The sequence below is a fragment of the Engystomops pustulosus genome, chromosome 6 (genome assembly GCF_040894005.1).
Source record: "Engystomops pustulosus chromosome 6, aEngPut4.maternal, whole genome shotgun sequence".
Lineage (NCBI taxonomy): Eukaryota > Metazoa > Chordata > Amphibia > Anura > Leptodactylidae > Engystomops > Engystomops pustulosus.
In genome coordinates, this window is record NC_092416.1 from 108,679,002 (window position 1) to 108,698,949 (window position 19,948).

A 19,948-nucleotide genomic window follows, 5' to 3' on the forward strand; every position below is an offset into this window, starting at 1 on the left:
TGATCGCTGATGTTAGAGCTACAGCTGTTCAAACACGTTATGGGTTAGTAAGGATTGCAAGAGAAGCACATATAAGCTATAGTTATTCCCACTTATAGCTGGATACGGGCTTATAAGACAAGGATGTTAAATAAAGTGCATCAGAAATTAAGAGACAGATGATAACGCAGCTTGAGGTTAGTAAGAATCAAATAAGGAGAGCATACTAACGCTGGCAGTTCCAACCCAGATGTTAATAGCTGAGTGCAGTATCAAGAAACAATGAAATTAGCAGATATTAAAGCAAGTTGAGGGTTAGTGGAGGACCGATGAGAGGCACAATACAAGCACTGATTAATCTAACTCAGACGTTAATAGCAGGTAGCTGCTATGTCCAATTTAAACCAAACAATCGTACGTTCTTGAACACAGACACTGAGATCTCTCACCCTCCTGTTCTTACTGGCCTCTGGTCTTCACCATGGAAAACAGCTACAGCGTAGAGCAACATAAAACAGCAGGGAGCAAATACCAACAATAGCTCCGATGGACCCAGCAGTTTCCTACTTCAGCTTTACGCTTCAGCTGGGGAGTATCCCCGAGGATTTCCATAGACTGAGGTCCCCCCCCCAGATCCAGAAGAAAACAAGCCTGAAGACACAGGTGAGATCACGCATCGGTAGCTGAAGTGGCAGCAGTAGATCTTCACCGACCACGGACGCCGACTTCCATTAGCTGTTCGAGCATGGCACTCACGGACTCCCAGGCTGAGTGTACTTCAGCCTCGGCATTCCCCCATACTGCAACACTTCCAAGCTTGTGTGAGGATAGACACTGGTCCACATCCGTCCGGCCGCTGAAAGCCACGTCCGCCTCTCCTTTCCTTAGCCCCCGGGAGCTGCCACCCGTAACATTTTCTTCAGGCCTGTCCATTCAGTCCTTAGCATCCGGGAAACGTTTGCCTGGCTTGGCACCTGCCTTCTAAAGGCTGCTTCAGCTTTCTGTCTTGTCGGCTACAGAGTAACCAAAACAGGTGGACAGAGCCCGACTTTCACCCCAGGAGCGCTCCAGATGACGTCAGGAGGATCTCTGCCAGCCCGGAACATTTTCTTCAGGCTTATCCACTCCATCCATAGTGTCTGGGAAATGCTCACCTCTAGGGTTCTGGGGAGAAGCATCGCTAGGTGTGAATAAAGCTTCTCCATGTCTGAACAATCCTGTGCTCCTCAGCGTTGGCACAGCTAGCCAGTTTCAAGTGTGTGCCTTCTTGGACTCTGGGTCTGCAGGAAACTTTGTGGATACTGCTCTGGTATCTCAGCACCACATCCTAGTATTCTGGCTTGAGAAGCCCCTGGTCATCTCCTTGGTCAGTGGCCAGATTCTCTCCGATCCAGTCCGGTACTGCACACAGCCCTTGTACCTGCAAGTTAGAGCCTTACATAAAGCAGTACAGTCTTTCAATGTACTGCTTTGCTCCACCTCTTCATGGTTGCAGTTCCATGCTCCTGTGCTTTATTGGAAGATGGGGGAGATTCTTCGTTGGGGCCAGATTACCAGTCCCCCTGCATGGTGATTCCTCATCCAGTACCTGTCATGGTCTCTTCTGTGGTTCCCAAGCCTCTGGAGGCCCTGCCAATTTGCTATCAGGACTTTTCTGACGTCTTTTCTAAGAAGCAAGCTGAGACTTTGCTGCCTCACCGTCTCTATGACCGCCTTCTTGATCTCCTACTAAGTACATCTCCTCCTCTGGGTCGAGTGTACCCACTCTCTATACCTGAAACCGCTGCAATGTCGGACTACATTAAAGAAAACCTGCAGAGAGGGTACATACGTAAATCCTCTTCTCTGGCTGGCACAGGCTTCTTCTTTGTGACCAAAAAGTATAGGCCACTGCGTCCATGCATTGACTACCACGGTCTTAAGGTCACTTTTAAGAACCGCTATCCATTACCTTTGATCACCGAAGGTCTTCTCCAAACTGGACCTTCATGGGGCTTAGAACCTTATCCGGATTTGCAAGGGTGATGAGTGGGAGACCACATTCAACACTCGCAATGGACACTTCAAGTATTTGGACTTTCCAATGCACCTGCCAGTTTCCAAGAATTCGTTAACGACATCTTCAGAGATCTTCTATATACCTGTGTCATGGTCTATATTGACAGAGAAAAGATAACTTGGCACTCCTTATTGGTCAAAAATTGAGAATTTATTTGGTGTATAATAAACAGTATAGCAATCCAACAAAAATATTATTTTGCAACGATTCGGTCTTGTAAAATCAGATGTTCGTCAGGCTAGTGCATGACGAACAATGAATAGAAACAATGAATACATGATTATCTATATGTTGCAAGTAAACTAGACAGTATAATAACTGTGATATGGTCTAACAGATCGATATATAGAGAACTTGGAAAATGGCCAGTGTGGTGACAATAGTCGGTTCAAATGATAACAGGAAATTGTATGGCATTGTGGGCATGTAGATGCTGGTATGAACAACACTGTACTAAACCAGAGACACGAGTTATAACATAATGTCTATGTGTCAGGAAACTGACACCCATGTCATATATCAAAAGATAGCTACACAGTACAGCGATGAAATACAATATTACAATGAGTGGCTGTTCCCAAGACAAGACACATGAAGTGAAGTATTGTATCTGATATAATGTAGTACATCAATGGTGGTAACAAGCAAAATGACCCCAAGTGGGCTATAACTTACCGGATTGCAAGTTATAAGTAGAAATGGAGATGAGATGCGGTGCTATGACCGCTGGAGCGCAGGTGGAAAGGAGGAAAAGTATGGGGCGCCGTTTGTTCACAATGTATTCTGTGCAACAAAATGTATTCAGTGACACAAAATTAATTTTGTGATCACAGAATTCATACTATGGACACAGAATTCAATGTTGTCATCACAAAATCTGTTTTGTGCTTACAAAAGTAATATTTATCGACCCAAATTGCCTTTTGTCATTACAAAAATCATTTTTGTGTGCACAAAATCATTTAGACTTTCACAGAATGCACAAAAATAATTTTGTGATGCAATTTATTTTGTGTGAACAGAATGTATTTTGTGTCACAAAATATAATTGTTTGACTACAAAATGCCATTTTGTTGCACAAAATACGATTTTGTGTAACACAGAATTTATTCTGTCTTACAAAATGCATCTTGTCATACAAAATTCACAAAATGTATTCTGTCACAGGAATTTATTCTGTCTCACAAAATGCATCTTGTCATACAAAATTCACAAAATGTATTCTGTCACATAGAATTAATTTTGTCTCACAAAATGCATTCTGTCATACCAAATTCATAAAATGTATTCTGTCACACAGAATTAATTTTGTCTTACAAAATGCATTTTGTCATACAAAATTCATTCTGTCACACAGAATTAATTTTGTCTTACAAAATGCATTTTGTCATACAAAATTCACAAAATTCATTCTGTCACACAGAATTAATTTTGTCAGACAAAATGCATTTTGTCATACAAAATTCACAAAATGTATTCTGTCACACAGAATTAATTCTGTCTCACAAAATGCATTCTGTCACTGTGAAATTATTTGTTGCATCAAAAAGTTAGTAAATACAAAATTACTAAATAAATGAAGTAATTAACCCCTTGCTAATACGGCGCTGGCTCCCGGCGTTTAGTGCTTAGCATTGTACTAGTACGGCGCAAGTGCACCAGGGCTATCCGATGCCACCACGTCACGTGATGTGGTGACATCACAATGGGACACAGGTGACTGAGGCAGGAGTACCTCCAGCCAACGTCACCCAACCAATCGGATCAGTCCTGCCCTCTGATCGCTGCGATTGGCCAGTCAATCCTGACTGGCCAATTGCAGCGTTTTTGGGCTAGGAGTGAGAGGATCCACACTGACAACTAGGAGCAAGAGGATCCACGCTGACAACTAGGAGTGAGAGGATCCACGCTGACAACTAGGAGCAAGAGGATCCACACTGACAACTAGGAGTGAGGGGATCCACACTGACAACTAGGAGTGAGAGGATCCACGCTGACAACTAGGAGGGAGAGGATCCACGCTGACAAATAGGAGGGAGAGGATCCACACTGACAACTAGGAGTGAGGGGATCCACACTGACAACTAGGAGTGAGAGGATCCACACTGACAACTAGGAGTGAGAGGATCCACACTGACAACTTGGAGAAGAGGATCCACACTGACAACTAGGAGTGAGAGTATCCACACTGACAACTAGGAGTGAGAGTATCCACACTGACAACTAGGAGTGAGAGTATCCACACTGACAATTAGGAGTGAGAGTATCCACACTCAGGGACAGCAATGATGGAGAGAGAGGGATAGGTCACCATGATGAGAGAGGCGCCACCTACAGTCGGGTGATGTGTGGGGTAACCTGTATATAATATCAGAATACTAGTGAATGTTCAGAAGGTAAATAAAAGTGTATATAAACCCTGTATCCTTATAATCTAAGCACATTGTGAGCCCCCAGGAACTCACATCACAGAGGGATCATGAAGTGTCTGCTCAGAGAGTCCCCGCTCACAACACAGAGGGATCATGAAGTGTCTGCTCAGAGAGTCCCCGCTCACAGCACAGAGGGATCATGAAGTGTCTGCTCAGAGAGTCCCCACTCACAGCATCTCACAGCACAGAGGAATCATGAAGTGTCTGCTCAGGGAGTCCCCACTCACAGCACAGAGGGATCATAAATTGTCTGCTCAGAGAGTCCCCACTCACAGCACCTCACAGCACAGAGGAATCATGAAGTGTCTGCTCAGAGAGTCCCCGCTCACAGCACAGAGGAATCATGAAGTGTCTGCTCAGAGAGTCCTCGCTCACAGCACAGAGGAATCATGAAGTGTCTGCTCAGAGAGTCCTCGCTCACAGCACAGAGGAATCATGAAGTGTCTGCTCAGAGAGTCCCCGCTCACAGCACAGAGGAATCATGAAGTGTCTGCTCAGAGAGTCCCCGCTCACAGCACAGAGGAATCATGAAGTGTCTGCTCAGAGAGTCCTCGCTCACAGCACAGAGGGATCATGAAGTGTCTGCTCAGAGAGTTCCCGCTCACAGCACAGAGGAATCATGAAGTGTCTGCTCAGAGAGTCCCCGCTCACAGCACAGAGGAATCATGGAGTGTCTGCTCAGAGAGTCCCCACTCACACTCTGGAATCTTACACCGACCATCACTGAGTGATAGGAGCTAAAACACCAATAACACTGAGTAAACATTGTACAGTAAGGGGTTAAAACTGATCTTTATTGTGTAAACATTGAGATGTGAGAACTTTATTTCATGGGAAAACCCCTTTAAGGAGATCTCTTACTACCCAAAACCTTGTGGGCTCAGGGACCCAGTTTTGCCATCCAGCATTTAGTTTGCTTTATATAAAGGATGCTAAATCCTAATGGGCTAAAGGAGCTGGTCCCTCTATCCACCAGGACCTGCTATTCCTGATGGGGAAATCCTGATCCTCAATGTAGAGACTGATCTACACCCCCACATTACATCCATGTCACTCTGCACCCCACATTACATCCATGTCACCCTGCACCCCCACATTACATCCATGTCACCCTGCACCCCCATATTACATCCATGTCACCCTACACCCCCATATCACATCCATGTCACCCTACACCCCCACATTACATCCATCTCACCCTGCACCCCCATATTACATCCATGTCACCCTGCACCCCCATATTACATCCATGACATCCTGCACCCCCATATTACATCCATCTCACCCTGCACCCCCATATTACATCCATGTTACCCTGCACCCCCATATTACATCCATGTCACTCTGCACCCCACATTAGATCCATGTCACCCTGCACCCCACATGACATCCATGTCACCCTGCACCCCACATGACATCCATGTCACCCTGCACCCCACATGACATCCATGTCACCCTGCACCCCACATGACATCCATGTCACCCTGCACCCCACATGACATCCATGTCACCTTGCACCCCCACATCACATCCATGTCACCCTGCACCCCCACATAGCAGCCATGTCACCCTGCACCCCCACATCACATCCATGTCACCCTGCACCCCACATTACAGCCATGTCACTCTGCACCCCTCTCCCTGACTCCCCACCTCCTCCTCTCCCTGCACCCCACCTCCTCCTCTCCCTGCACCCCACCTCCTCCTCTCCCTGCTCTCCACCTCCTCCTCTCCCTGCCCCCCACCTCCTCCTCTCCCTGCACCCCACCTTCTCCTCTCCATGCTCCCCACCTCCTCCTCTCCCTGCTCCCCATCTTCTCCTCTCCCTGCTCCCCACCTCCTCCTCTCCCTGCTCCCCACCTCCTCCTCCTCTCCCTGCTCCCCACCTCCTCCTCCTCCTCTCCATGCTCCCCACTTCCTCCTCTCCCTGCTCTCCACCTCCTCCTCTCCCTGCTCCCCACCTCCTCCTCCTCTCCCTGCTCCCCACCTCCTCCTCCTCCTCTCCCTGCTCCCCACCTCCTCCTCCTCTCCCTGCTCCCCACCTCCTCCTCCTCTCCCTGCACCCCACCTTCTCCTCTCTATGCTCCCCACCACCTTGTCTCCCTGCACCCCACCTCCTCCTCTCCCTGCTCTCCACCTCCTCCTCCTCTCCCTGCTCCCCACCTCCTCCTCCTCCTCTCCCTGCTCCCCACCTCCTCCTCCTCCTCTCCCTGCTCCCCACCTCCTCCTCTTCCTGCTCCCCACCTCCTCCTCCTCTCCCTGCTCCCCCCCTCCTCCTCCTCCTCTCCCTGCTCCCCACCTCCTCCTCCTCTTCTCCCTGCTCCCCACCTCCTCCTCCTCTCCCTGCACCCCCACATAGCAGCCATGTCACCCTGCACCCCCACATCACATCCATGTCACCCTGCACCCCACATTACAGCCATGTCACTCTGCACCCCTCTCCCTGACTCCCCACCTCCTCCTCTCCCTGCTCCCCACCTCCCCCTCTCCCTGCTCCCCACCGCCTCCTCTCCCTGCACCCCATCTCCTCCTCTCCCTGCTCCCCACCTTCTCCTCTCCCTGCTCCCCACCTCCTCCTCTCCCTGCCCCCCACCTCCTCCTCTCCCTGCACCCCACCTTCTCCTCTCCATGCTTCCCACCTTCTCCTCTCCCTGCACCCCTTCTCCTCCTCTCCCTGCACCCCACCTTCTCCTCTCCCTGCTCCCCACCTCCTCCTCTCCCTGCTCCCCACCTCCTCCTCTCCCTGCTCCCCTCCTCCTCCTCCTCTCCCTGCTCCCCTCCTCCTCCTCCTCCTCTCCCTGCTCCCCACCTCCTCCTCCTCCTCTCCCTGCTCCCCACCTCCTCCTCCTCCTCTCCCTGCTCCCCACCTCCTCCTCCTCCTCTCCCTGCACCCCACCTTCTCCTCTCCATGCTCCCCACCACCTTCTCTCCCTGCACCCCACCTCCTCTTCCCCTGCACCCCACCTCCTCCTCTCCCTGCTCTCCACCTCCGCCTCCTCTCCCTGCTCCCCACCTCCTCCTCCTCCTCTCCCTGCACCCCACCTCCTCCTCTCCCTGTTCCCCACCTCCTCCTCTCCCTCCATTACTCCTCTATCCCTCAGGGCTGCAGCTTCTACCAGAGATCTCCATGGTTCCTGTGTAACGCTAGAGTTGCTCCTCCCACGCATTTTGTAGTACAGAAGTAGAATTCTGTCGCACAGAATAGTATTTTGTAGTACAGAAGTAGAATTCTGTCGCAAAGAATAGTATTTTGTAGTACAGAAGTAGAATTCTGTTGCACAGAATGGCATTTTGTAGTACAAAAGTAGAATTCTGTCGCACAGAATAGTATTTTGTAGTACAGAAGTGGAATTCTGTTGCACAGAATGCCATTTTGTAGTACAGAAGTAGAATTCTGTTGCACAGACTGGCATTTTGTAGTACAAAAGTAGAATTCTGTCGCACAGAATGGCATTTTGTAGTACATGGTACTTTGTATCACAGAAATAGTTTTTGTTGTACACAATAAGAGTTTTGTCTCACAGAATGGCATTTTGTAGTACAGACATGTAATTTTGAAAAGACTCTTATACAAAAGTCATTTTGTTAAAAAAAATTATTCTGTGCCACAAAATAAAAAATCTGTGTCACAGGACAAGTTTTGTGTCTACAAAATTTAATTCTGTGTCACAAAAAATTATTCTGTAAACACAAAATCGTTTTTTTGTTCACATAATCTATTATGTAAGCACAAAATAAATTTGGTGTTCACTAAAAGTAGATGTGTAGTTTTGTGCAAGTGTAATGTATTTTGTCTTCAAGCTGAATATTTTGTGAATACAAAATTCAGTGTGAGCGCCATTCAGTGTGAGCGCCACTGCTTTAAGCTGTGGCCGAAAACCGGAAGTGACGCTCCAGCCCGAAACCGGAAGTGACGTTTGGCCCAAAAAATAAAAATTTAAATAATTGTGGGTGTATGTTGGTTATACAGGATCTAGGTGAGAATCATATGTACATGTTTATAAAGAATGATATATTGAGATGCAACGTGACAAGTATGAATGAACGTGGTAATCAACATATACAGTGGAATATAGTATAAGAGATGTAGTGGATGACTAGAATATGAGGGAGTATGATCATAAATATGAATGGTGGAATGGTAAAGCAATGCACGAGAGGAAAGGTAGGGGGAAAAAAGATTATTTAAAAAAAAATAAATAAATAAATAAATTATAGAAAAAAAGATAAGTAGATGAGAAAATAAGTAGATTAGTGAATGAACTAAAGGGGTGGAGAGAAGAAGTTTATACCTTAGCAATACAGGACGGTAAGTTCAGCGTATCTGTAAAGGAAATGACATATTGTTAGACATAGATATAGCAAGACGTTCAAGTAAGACCTTGTATTTCGTTTTCTCTATTCAAGCCATAGGGGGTCATGGCATCCAGTCGGTGTATCCAAAAGGCTTCACAGAGCAATAGCTGTTTGACTCTATTGCCTCCCCGTCTAGGAATGCGGATATGCTCTACTACTAGGTATTTCAGTTGAGAGATTTGATGTTTGGCTTGACGAAAATGATGATAGAGGCAACAGTAGTTTGATACAGTTAATGTCTGATTTGTGCTTTGATATGCGGTCTCATATGTGTTGGACTATCTCTCCAACATACACGAGGCCGCAAGGGCATTTAATGACATAAACCACAAAGGAGGATTCACATGTGAAGTAATCCCGGATGGGATAAGCCTTACCTGTGCGGGGATGAAAGACCTTGTCCCCCTTCTGCACGTTGCTGCATTTCCTGCAGTTAAGACAGGGGAAGGTGCCATACCTGGGCGTGCTGAGGAAGTGCTGTGAGGTTCCGGATCTGGTAGGGCCTTCATCCGCCTTAACCAGTCTATCTTTGAGATTGGGAAGGCGTTTGTAACATGGACGGAAGTTGTTAGTGAATTCTGGTATATTTGGATGACTGTTTTTGAGAATGGACCAATGGCTGCGTATGGAATTGTGTACTTTGAAAATAGTCGGGTGGTATTGGTGAATGAAGTTGATGTGTGGTTCATCAGAGGTCGCTACCTTTTGGGTAGAGGATTGTGTTTGGAGTGTTTGTTCAGGGTAGCCTCATGCACGCAACTTGTCACCCATCTCTTGTAGACGTAAGTCTTTCTGGATTGGGTCGGTGACGATCCTCTGGACTCGTTGGAGTTGGGATCTAGGGAGAGATCGTTTGCATGTGGCAGGGTGGCAGCTGGAAAAATGTAGGAGGCTATTGCGGCCAGTGGGCTTTGTGTAAAGATCAGTGGAGAGTAGACCCATGTCACTTTTAATGACCGTTGTGTCTAAAAAGTCAATGTGTTCTAAGCTGTAGTTTATAGTAAATTGAAGACAGATGCACATTTCCTGGAGTTTCTTGAAAAGTGAAGATGACACTCTCCCGTTGGTACAACAGAAGATGGACCCGACGCATTACGTGAAAAAATTTATTTGGTATATAAAACAATAAAAGCAAAACGCGTTTCGGACCCGGAGCGGATCCTTCATCAGTTGCATAAATCTGTTGACATACATGCGGCTTTTTAAAGAGGCGGTTTTGGCGCGGTATGATCACCGGTTATGGAGATCGGGCAGACCAATTAATGGATCGCAGTGATAATCGATAAAATTTCCAAATATTTACACAAATACAATAAATAAATAATAAAATACACAACTTATATATATGACCTATTTACAATGGTACCTTTATATTGTGTCCTGAATGTAATTAATTTATGATGCGATGGCAGAATAAATGACTGGACGGTAGGGAGCGGGATATGGAGAAATTCTAGTCCGTAGAGACTGGCGGAGGATTATAGAGGAACTACAAAGATGGCCGATATTGCCGGACACAACTACAACTACGGATGCTGGCAGGGGACAAAAAGGCATTAAATGGATGCGATGTCTGACTACGGATGCTAATTAGGTGGGGGAATACCGTGACTTGAGGAGATGGATAAGCATTCTGGTATGAACTGATACCGATGTAAGAGTATAAAGACACAGGTAAGTGAATGGCTAATAGATTCTACATCAGTTTAGGTCGTAATAGTGGGATATATTTAAAGGGGTAGTGGTAAATATATCCTCATATTAGTATCGTCTCTGTGGCTTCATTAAGACCTTGCGGTTTAAGTGTTTTAAGTTTGTACATCCAGAAGATCTCTTTCCTTTTCAAGATCTCAAATCTATTCGGAATACCCTCGTTCACATGGTCTATTGGTATAATGTTATATTTGAAGTCATCTTTATGTTTTAATTCCATATGTCTGGAAAGGCTATGATTCTTATTACCATGACTTATGTTGAACCTGTGTTGATTCAATCTACAGTGAAGTGGTTGCGTAGTGCGTCCTACATATTGTAGTCCGCATTAGCAATCTATGAGGTAGATGACAAACCGTGATTGGCAGGACATATTTGTTTTGATACTAAATGATTCTTTTGTCTGGTAGGAGTGGAAGGAGTTCTGATTATGCTTAATGAAATTGCAGCATAAACAGCTTTTCCTGTTGCATTTAAACACTTTTGGATTGGTATTATCATTGCCTGTTGTTTTTTGTTTTTTGTGTTGCTTGGGTACACTTGGAGCCAGTCTCTGTTTTAGTGTTTTGGCCCTTCTGTATGTGAACAATGGGTTCTTGGGGGATGATCTTTTCTAAGTAAGGGTCGTTTAGTAAGATGTACCCAGAGCCGGATCTACATTGGCGCTCCTGGAGCACTTGCGCCGGGCCCCGGGATCAGCCCTCTCTCTATGGGGCCCCGGCGTCTGGCGCTGTAGATCCGGCCCTGCACACAATGACAGGCTACAGGGGCCCCGCAGACATCAGCTAGTAAGTATCGGGCTGCTAAACGCTATTAACAGCCCGATACTGACACACACACTAAATGGTGCCTGTGCCTTTAAGGCACAAATACCATAGAGTGACAGAAGTGCAGGTAGAGTGACCTCTGCCTGCACCTTCTGTCCTCCACAGACGGACGATCTATGACTCATAGATCGCCCCGTCTGTGTCTCCACACTGCAGCAGGAGAGGAGCCACAGATCATCCAGGTGTCAGCGCTGCCTACAGGGGATCGTCTGGAAAGGTGAGTGGACTTTTATTATTTTATTGTTATAAAGGGGCCCAGCAAAGAAGACAGGAGATAATTTATATATATTAAGGAGCATATGTATAGTGGAGGCGGAAAGGGGGGGGCGGAGGGGGGTATGTACTGTATATATAGAGGAGCCTCAGTATATGGGGGTGGGTATTTTATATATATATTGAGGAGCATATGTATAGGGGAGGGGGATGTCATTTATATATAGAGGAGCCACTGTATAGGGGACGGGGAGGGGGGTGTCATTTATATATAGAGGGCCACTGTATAGGGGAGGGAGGTGTCATATATAGAGGAGCCACTGTATAGGGGATGGGGAGGGGGGTGTCATTTATATATAGAGGAGCCACTGTATAGGGGAGGGGGTGTCATTTATATATAGAGGAGCCACTGTATAGGGGAGGGGGTGTCATTTATATATAGAGGAGCCACTGTATAGGGGAGGGGGGTGTCATTTATATATAGAGGAGCCACTGTATAGGGGAGGGGGGTGTCATTTATATATAGAGGAGCCACTGTATAGGGGAGGGAGGTGTCATTTATATATAGAGGAGCCACTGTATAGGGGACGGGGAGGGGGGTATCATTTATATATAGAGGAGCCACTGTATAGCGGATGGGGAGGGGGGTGTCATTTATATATAGAGGAGCCACTGTATAGGGGACGGGGAGGGGGATGTCATTTATATATAGAGGAGCCACTGTATAGGGGACGGGGAGGGGGGTGTCATTTATATATAGAGGAGCCACTGTATAGGGGATGGGGAGGGAGGTGTCATTTATATATAGAGGAGCCACTGTATAGGGGAGGGAGGTGTCATTTATATATAGAGGAGCCACTGTATAGGGGAGGGAGGTGTCATTTATATATAGAGGAGCCACTGTATAGGGAACGGGGAGGGGGGTGTCATTTATATATAGAGGAGCCACTGTATAGGGGACGGGGAGGGGGGTGTCATTTATATATAGAGGAGCCACTGTATAGGGAACGGGGAGGGGGGTGTCATTTATATATAGAGGAGCCACTGTATAGGGGAGGGAGGTGTCATTTATATATAGAGGAGCCACTGTATAGGGGAGGGGGTGTCATTTATATATAGAGGATCCACTGTATAGGGGACAGGGTTCAGTATATAGGGGGGTTTAATTAATGTATATAACCATTGTATAGAGAACAAGGGGTGTACTTCATATATAGAGGAAGTGTAAAGGGAACAGGTGGTGTAATTTATGTATAGATGCACTGCAGAGAGCATGGGGTTGTAATTCATATATAGAGGCACTGTATAGAGGACGGGGGTGTAGTTCATGTATAGTGGACATGGGAGTGTAATTCATGTATACTGACAGTGTATAGAGGATAGGGGGGTAATTTATGAATAGAGGCAAGGGGGGGTTACTATTTATGTATAGAGCCACTGTTTAGTGGATGTGGGGACTGTATTTTCGGGGCAAGAGGGATGCTTTATAGAGGGCTGTCTTTGTATAGGGGAGGTCACTTTATAGATGAAATGGGCCATTGTTTTGGGGGGGGTTTGTATAGTGGGGGTTGCTGTATAGCAGGGGCAGCTTTTATATATTCATTCATAAATGGGGTTGCCATATATAGCTTTAGTAAGTAGGTGCTGTGTATATATATCCAGGAGCCATTATACTGTAAGTGATTGTGGTATCTTTAAGGGCACAGATGTGCTGCCAAGAGCTGAAGACATCTAGGGGCGAATCCATCACAACTGGAGGAGAATCCCAAACTACAGGGGGCGCTATAGAGGCTGTAATGAAGTTGTAATGACGAAGACAGTAAACGGTGAGTAATCAGATATAATTATATTCTAATATTTTTGTTTTTGTTTATCTGCAGAGCATTTCATTTTTAATTTATGTTGGGCTATATTTACACAATGTATGCCCGCCGTACAGTAGCACGGCGGGCATACATCGGCGCTGTGGAGAGAAGCACAGGGGATGAGCGCAGATCACCCCCGCCCCTCTCTATAGGAATATAGAGCGCACGGCGCCATATTACGTAGAAAGATTTGACATGTCCTATCTTTATACGGGCTACGGAGCGGTACGGTGCTGCATTGTACCGCTCCCGTACAGGGCCGTGACCCCATAGAAGTGTATGGGGGAACGTATATTGGCCGTATATATATCTCCCATACGTTCGTGTGAATGTAGCCTTAGGTGGTATTATTTTGCTGTGGTAATGCTGTGGTGGTATTATTCAGTCATGATGCAGTGGTAGTGGGGGTAATGAGCGGTACAGTGTGAGGGGTATATATGATACATGTGGGGGCACAGTGTGGTCAGTTGAGGTGTGAGGGGTATATATGATATATGTGGGGGCACAGTGTGGTCAGTTGAGGTGTGAAGGGTATATATGATATATTTGGGGGCACAGTGTGGTCAGTTGTGGTGTGAGGGGTATATATGTAGGGGACAGTGTGGTGAGTTGTGGTGTGAGGGGTATATATGATATATGTGGAGTCACAGTGTGGTCAGTTGTGGTGTGAGGGGTATATATGATATATGTGGGGGCACAGTGTGGTCAGTTGTGGTGTGAGGATATATATGATATATGTGGGGGCACAGTGTGGACAGTTGTGGTGTGAGGGGTATATATGATATATGTAGGGGACAGTGTGGTGAGTTGTGGTGTGAGGGGTATATATAATATATGTGGAGGCACAGTGTGGTCAGTTGTGGTGTGAGGGGTATATATGATATATGTGGGGGCACAGTGAGGACAGTTGTGGTGTGAGGGGTATATATGATATATGTGGGGGCACAGTGAGGACAGTTGTGGTGTGAGGGGTATATATGATATATGTGGGCGCACAGTGTGGTCAGTTGTGGTGTGAGGGGTATATATGATATATGTGGGGGCACAGTGAGGACAGTTGTGGTGTGAGGGGTATATATGATATATGTGGGGGCACAGTGTGGTCAGTTGTGGTGTGAGGGGTATATATGATATATGTGGCAGCACAGTGTGGTCAGTTGAGGTGTGAGGGGTATATATGATATATGTGGGGGTACAGTGTGGTCAGTTGTGGTGTTAGGGGTATATATAATATATGTGGAGGCACAGTGTGGTCAGTTGTGGTGTGAGGGGTATATATGATATATGTGGGGGGAACAGTGTGGTCAGTTGTGGTGTGAGGGGTATATATGATATATGTGGGGGTACAGTGTGGTCAGTTGTGGTGTTAGGGGTATGTATAATATATGTGGGGGCACAGTGTGGTCAGTTGTGGTGTGAGGGGTATATATGATATATGTGGGGGGCACAGTGTGGTCAGTTGTGGTGTGAGGGGTATATATGATATATGTGGGGGGCACAGTGTGATCAGTTGTGGTGTGAGGGGTATATATAATATATGTGGAGGCACAGTGTGGTCAGTTGTGGTGTGTGGGGTATATATGATATATGTGGGGGTACAGTGTGGTCAGTTGTGGTGTTAGGGGTATATATAATATATGTGGGGGCACAGTGTGGTCAGTTGTGGTGTGAGGGGTATATATGATATATGTGGGGGGCACAGTGTGATCAGTTGTGGTGTGAGGGGTATATATAATATATGTGGAGGCACAGTGTGGTCAGTTGTGGTGTGTGGGGTATATATGATATATGTGGGGGTACAGTGTGGTCAGTTGTGGTGTTAGGGGTATATATAATATATGTGGGGGCACAGTGTGGTCAGTTGTGGTGTGAGGGGTATATATGATATATGTGGAGGCACAGTGTGGTCAGTTGTGGTGTGAGGGGTATATATGATATATGTGGAGGCACAGTGTGGTCAGTTGAGGTGTGAGGGGTATACATGATATATATGTGAGGGTCAGGTGTGAGCAGTATATAGGATGATGCCAATCAGGTCTGTTTTATAAACCAGCAGAGATGAATTGTGGCTGGAAGAAGTCTCCTGGAAGATCAGACAGGAAGGAAGAGACAACATTGGGGACGTCACCTGTAAGTGATTGGATGACACTGCGGCCTCTGTGCAGGACTGGTATATACTACTATATGGTCACTATATGGTGGTACATACTGGCCTGTGTGTAGGTTATTATATAGCACTGCAGTATTATTCAGTCATTATGTAGTGGTGATAATCAGGATGTAATGTTATTATCTGGGCTTGTACAGAGGTGTCATTAGTGATATTGTACCTTGCAGGGTGGTGTTTGTATTATAACAATATGGCGGTAAAGTTTTATCAATAAATGGAGTTTATATGTGGTAAATTATTGGTAATCCTGCTCTGTGTATAGAGTCTTGTGTTCATTATCAGGAAGTTGCTATTTTCTTTATGTTGTGGTAATGCTGTGGGTCACAGTTTAGACGGATCTTTTGGAATTGTTTGGAATGTTGGTTTTATGGTAGTTTTAATTGGTGACAGTATTGAGGTATCATTATTTGGTAATAATATAGCGCTGATATTTGAATCCGGATAACTGTGGAATCTTTTTTTCACATATATTGTTGTGGAAGGGGGCCCCGCGTTGGGTGCCGAGCTGGGGGGCCCCATCCTAAATTAAGTGCTCCATACCCCTGGGACCCTTAATCTGGCCCTGGATGTACCAATGTTTTTTAATGATATTTTAAATTTTCTTAAAATCATTTGTATAGGTGGTGATAAACCTAATCTGATTGTCCTCTTTTTTTATCTCCTGTCGATGTATTCTTCATGAACTGTAAACACTCCCGTTGTGTGTATTTGTTTGCTCTCTGCTTTGCATTTGTAACAATTTCTCTCGGATATTCTTTTTCTAAAAAGCGCTTTTCTATTATTTTTGCCTGTTTTGCATATGTGGTATTGTTTGTGCAGTTCTTTCTTAATCGAAGAAATTGGCTGTAGGGTATATTATGTAACCATTTTTTATGATGGTTAGTATGAAAATTTAAATAACTATTGATATCTACCGGTTTGAAGTATGTTTCTGTAATGATGTTTTCTGCATTATGTTTGATTATTAAATCCAGGAACTCAATCTGTTCTTTTTGTATGTTTAGAGTCAACTGTATACCCCAGTCATTATTATTGATCTTATTGAAGAATTTTTCAAGTGAGGTTTGATCCCCTCCCCATATTAAGAACAGATCGTCTATATATCTAAAGTAGGTGATAAGGCTGCCATTATGTAATTCATAAGGGGTTATAAAGATGTCCTCAAACGCCCCCATGAAAAGATTGGCGTATGAAGGGGCTATTCTAGTCCCCATCGCCGTTCCTCTTATTTGATGGTACGTTGTGTCGTTATATATGAAGTAATTCTTCTGCAATATGAATTGAAGGCATTGTAAGAGGAAGTATTTTTGATCTTCCTTGTTGTTTTCGTCTTGTTCTAGAGTGTGTTCTATACTGGCTAGTCCTATACAGTGGTCTATATTACTGTATAGTGCAGTGACATCCATGGTGGCTAGCCAATAATGTTGTTTCCATTGAATTTCTTGTAGTTTCCCAATAAGATCACCAGAATCTTTAATATAACTGGGTAGGTTTGTGACATGTGTCTATGTAATGTGATAAATTACTTGTTAGGCTGTTCACATTGGAAACGATGGGTCTTCCTGGTGGTGCAGTTGGATGCTTGTGTATTTTTGGGAGATGGTAAAAATACAGCTTGTTGGGTTGGATAATGGTGATAATTTTCTTTTTTATTTAGGAAACCTTTGGTATATCCTGATTTGATCATATTATTAAATTCCTTGGTTATGGTGGGAAATGGATCTATCCGAATTCTATTGTAATATTCATTGTCCGACAGGATGTTATTGGCCTCCTTTTCATAATCATTCCAGTCCTGTATCACGGTCCCTCCACCCTTATCTGCAGCTCTGATTATGATTTGATTGTTTTTTTCTAAATTTTTTTAGGGCGATGAGTTCAAATTTGTTTACATTTTTGGTAGAATTCAGATAGATCCATTTCCCACCATAACCAAGGAATTTAATAATATGATCAAATCAGGATATACCAAAGGTTTTCTAAATAAAAAAGAAAAGAAATTTATCACCATTATCCAACCCAACAAGCCGTATTTTTACCATCTCCCAAAAATACACAAGCATCCAACTGCACCACCAAGAAGACCCATCGTTTCCAATGTGAACAGCCTAACAAGTAATTTATCACATTACATAGACCTATACCTACAACCACATGTCACAAACCTACCCAGTTATATTAAAGATTCTGGGGATCTTATTGGGAAACTACAAGAAATTCAATGGAAACAACATTATTGGCTAGCCACCATGGATGTCACTGCACTATACAGTAATATAGACCACTGTATAGGACTAGCCAGTATAGAACACACTCTAGAACAAGACAAAAACATCAAGGAAGATCAAAAAGACTTCCTCTTACAATGCCTACAATTCATATTGCAGAACAATTACTTCATATATAACGACACAACGTACCATCAAATAAGAGGAACGGCGATGGGGACTAGAGTAGCCCCTTCATACGCCAATCTTTTCATGGGTGCGTTTGAGGACATCTTTATTACCCCTTATGAATTACATAATGGCAGCCTTATCACCTACTTTAGATATATAGACGATCTGTTCTTAATATGGGGAGGGGATCAAACCTCACTTGAAAAATTCTTCAATAAGATCAATAATAATGACTGGGGTATACAGTTGACTCTAAACATACAAAAAGAACAGATCGAGTTCCTGGATTTAATAATCAAACATAATGCAGAAAACATCATTACAGAAACATACTTCAAACCGGTAGATATAAATAGTTATTTAAATTTTCATAGTAGCCATCATAAAAAATGGTTACATAATATACCCTACAGCTAATTTCTTCGATTAAGAAAAAACTGCACAAACAATACCACATATGCAAAACGGGCGAAAATAATAGAAAAGCGCTTTTTAGAAAAAGAATATCCGAGAGAAATTGTTACAAATGCAAAGCAGAGAGCAAACAAATACACACAACGGGAGTGTTTACAGTCCATGAAGAATACATCGACAGGAGTTAAAAAAGAGGACAATCAGATTAGGTTTATCACCACCTATATAAATGATTTTAAGAAAATTGAAAATATCATTAAAAAACATTGGTACATCTTACTAAATGACCCTTACTTAGAAAAGATCATCCCCCAAGAACCCATTGTTCACATACAGAAGGGCCAAAACACTAAAACAGACTGGCTCCAAGTGTACCCAAGCAACACAAAAAACAAAAAACAACAGGCAATGATAATACCAATCCAAAAGTGTTTAAATGCAACAGGAAAAGCTGTTTATGCTGCAATTTCATTAAACATAATCAGAACTCCTTCCACTCCTACCAGACAAAAGAATCATTTAGTATCAAAACAAATATGTCCTGCCAATCACGGTTTGTCATCTACCTCATAGATTGCCAATGTGGACTACAATATGTAGGACGCACTACGCAACCACTTCACTGTAGATTGAATCAACACAGGTTCAATATAAGTCATGGTAATAAGAATCATAGCCTTTCCAGACATATGGAATTAAAATATAAAGATGACTTCAAATATAACATTATACCAATAGACCATGCGAACGAGGGTATTCCGAATAGATTTGAGATCTTGAAAAGGAAAGAGATCTTCTGGATGTACAAACTTAAAACACTTAAACCGCAAGGTCTTAATGAAGCCACAGAGACAATACTAATATGAGGATATATTTACCACTACCCCTTTAAATATATCCCTCTATTACGACCTAAACCGATGTAGAATCTATTAGCCATTCACTTACCTGTGTCTTTATACTTTTACATCGGTATCAGTTCATACCAGAATGCTTATCCATCTCCTCAAGTCACGGTATTCCCCCACCTAATTAGCATCCATAGTCAGACATCGCATCCATTTAATGCCTTTTTGTCCCCTGCCAGCATCCGTAGTTGTAGTTGTGTCCGGCAATATCGTCCATCTTTGTAGTTCCTCTATAATCCTCCGCCAGTCTCTACGGACTAGGATTTCTCCATATCCCGCTCCCTACCGTCCAGTCATTTATTCTGCCATCACATCATAAATTAATTACATTCAGGACGCAATATAAAGGTACCATTGTAAATAGGTCATATATATAAGTTGTTTATTTTATTATTTATTTATTGTATTTGTGTAAATATTTGGAAATTTTATCGATTATCACTGCGATCAATTAATTGGTCTGTCTGGTCTCCATAACCGGTGATCATACCGCGCCAAAACCGCTTCTTTAAAAAGCCACATGTATGTCAACAGATTTATGCAACTGATGAAGGATCCGCTCCGGGTCCGAATGTTTTTATTGTTTTATATACCAAATAAATCTTTTCACGT

The 19,948-nt window shown here is 44.1% G+C and overlaps 1 long non-coding RNA gene across 2 annotated transcripts in view; it reads left to right on the plus strand.

The window, feature by feature from the left end:
* Nucleotides 1–11,470: 11,470 nt before the first annotated feature.
* The window catches only part of LOC140065823 (uncharacterized), a 79,627-nt gene continuing 71,149 nt past the window's right edge, over nt 11,471–19,948 (plus strand). Inside the window, exons 1-3 of one of the 2 annotated variants that reach the window (XR_011848071.1) lie at nt 11,471–11,584; nt 13,280–13,406; nt 15,502–15,806. This is a non-coding gene — a long non-coding RNA (uncharacterized lncRNA). Of the gene's footprint in view, nt 11,585–13,279; nt 13,407–15,501; nt 15,807–19,948 lie in introns of those variants that run through there. The other variant, XR_011848070.1, reaches the window with a different exon arrangement.